The sequence below is a fragment of the Macrobrachium nipponense genome, chromosome 18 (genome assembly GCF_015104395.2).
Source record: "Macrobrachium nipponense isolate FS-2020 chromosome 18, ASM1510439v2, whole genome shotgun sequence".
NCBI lineage: Eukaryota > Metazoa > Arthropoda > Malacostraca > Decapoda > Palaemonidae > Macrobrachium > Macrobrachium nipponense.
Genome location: NC_087211.1, coordinates 89,088,723 through 89,091,222, shown reverse-complemented (window position 1 = coordinate 89,091,222; position 2,500 = coordinate 89,088,723). Strand labels below are relative to the sequence as shown.

At 35.6% G+C, this 2,500-nt stretch overlaps 1 protein-coding gene across 1 annotated transcript in view; it reads right to left on the bottom strand.

Moving 5' to 3' along the window:
* The window catches only part of LOC135197324 (neuropeptide Y receptor type 5-like), a 520,327-nt gene that overhangs the window by 466,343 nt on the left and 51,484 nt on the right, over window positions 1-2,500 (bottom strand). The gene's annotated exons all lie outside the window — the stretch shown is intronic.

Here is a 2,500-nt window from a genome sequence, read left to right as displayed (position 1 = left end):
AAACACGCCAGCCAGCCTGCCTGCCTCTCTCTCTCTCTCTCTCTCTCTCTCTGCCGGAGTTTCTCGAGCGACGGCTATGTGCCCACTGCCTATTTGGAAAGCTTTTTAAATGTTTGTCTGTCTGTCTGTCTGTCTGTCTGTCTGTCTGCCTTCCGGTTGTAGAATGATTGAGTCTTACCTATTCTTACCCCACCCACCCACCTCTCTCTCTCTCTTCTCTCTCTCTCTCTCTCTCTCTCTGGTGTTACTTCCCTTCATCTGTCCCTCTCTCTCGATCAAGTTATTCGTCCTCTACAAATTCTGTTCTCTCTCTCTCTCTCTCTCTCTCTCTCTCTCTCGTAGGCTAATTGATCTTACCCCCAAGCGTCTCTCTCTCTCTCTCTCTCTCCTCTCTCTCTCTCTCTCTCTCGTGTTTACTTCTCTTTATCTGTCCCTCTCCCTCGATCAGGTTATTCGTCCACTACAAATTCTGTTCTCTCTCTCTCTCTTTCTCTCTCTATCTCTCTCTCAATAAATAAATAAATAAATATATAAATAAATAAATAAATAAATAAAATAAATAAATAACTGTACACATTACTAACACTGCACGCTAAGCTGAATATTCAACCTCAACATATGGCCGCCCACTGACGCAGTGGAACGCATAATTCCATTTGCGTCTCTTATTGTAATATTATTCTAATATTATATCTCGGCTTCATTATAGCTTTCGATTGCGCATTCATTTGTGTGTGTGTATGTGTGCGTGTGTGTTTGTGTGTGTGTATGTGCGTTCTTACAGAGCCTTTGCTTCCTAAGGCCCCGAACAGTGAGACATATATTATCCGGATTCAACTATAATAATAATAAAAAAAAAGTGGTACTTCGACTTTTCTTGAATATATCATCATTTACTGTCAAACAAGGTTATTTTTGGTGTTACCAAGGCAGTTCTATCTTTAGTCTCTCTCTCTCTCTCTCTCATTGAAAGCGACATTCAAAGACACAAACGCTCTAATTCAAAGACACAAACGCTCTATTTTATAGTAAGTGAAATTCACAGACACACAAACGCTCTATTTCAAATTGAATTTCAAAGACGCAAACGCTCTAACTTAAATTTAAATTTAGACGCAACACGCCCTATTTCCAAGTAAAATTCAAAGACACAAACGCCTTAATTCAAAGTGTGATTCAAAGAAACAAACCCTCTATTTTGAAGTGAAATTCAAAGACGCAAACAATCTCATTTAGAGCGAAATTCAAGGACACAGACGCTCTATGTTAAAGCAAAATTCAAAGCCACAAACGCTCTAATTCAAATTCATAAACACAAACACCCTCATTGTAAGTGAAATTCAAAAACACAAACGCTATATTTTAAGGCGAAATTCAAACACGTAAACGCTCTATTTTAAAGCGAAATTCAAACAAACAAACGCTTTATTTTAAAGCCAAATGCAAACACGAAAACGCTCTATTTTAAAGCGAAATTCAAACACGAACGCTCTAATTCAGATTCAAAAGCACAAACGCGCTCATTGTGAGTGAAATTCAAAAACACAAACTCTTTCCTTCAAATTGCAATCCAGAGACACGAACGCTCTGATCCGAATTCAAAGACACAAACGCTCTATTTTGAAGTGAAATTCAAACACAAACGCTCTAAATTCCGATTCAAAAACACAAGCGCCCAAATTGTGAGTGAAATTAAAAAACACAAATTCTCTCCTTCCAATTGAAATTCAGGGACGCGAACGATCTATTTTAGAGTGAAATTCAAAGCCAAAACGCAAGGGAACAAATTATTTCTATAATATTCACCTTAGTGACATCTTACAAAATCAACGCTGACTTCTCTTCTCTAACACTGAATTTCTGGAAAAATTGCCAAATCATATTGGCATTATGATGCCTATGAAGAAAGTCATTCGTGGATGATCCGTGATTGATGAAACTTACTGTCATCAAATCCTGATACCTCAGCTTTAAGTAGGGCCAACATTAAATTCATTATTCAATTATTTCTCTCTCGCATTCTGATACCTTTGAGGGTCTTCGAGTCTTGTCCATGCACATCGTAAAAGGAATCTTATAAAATTTTGTAGTACATCTTAATAATTTATCAAATTAGTGAACAAAACCTTGAATCAGTTGGAAGAAAATCCGGGACTTTATATGACATCCATAGCTTGCAAGACACTATAATCGGGATTAAAAGTTATTCTGTTTGGCAGCAAGCGGATAAAGAGTTCAGAAGATTATGTAAAACTTGGGGGTGCTTGATACATTAATCCCTTATACTTATATAACAGGATAATCATCATCTGTAAACAAGAGAGTATAATATGATTAGGATAATATATATATATATATATATATATATATATATATATTATATATATATATATATATATATATATATATATATATATATATATATATATATATATATATATATATATACATATATACACATACACACCACACACACACACACACACACACACATATATAT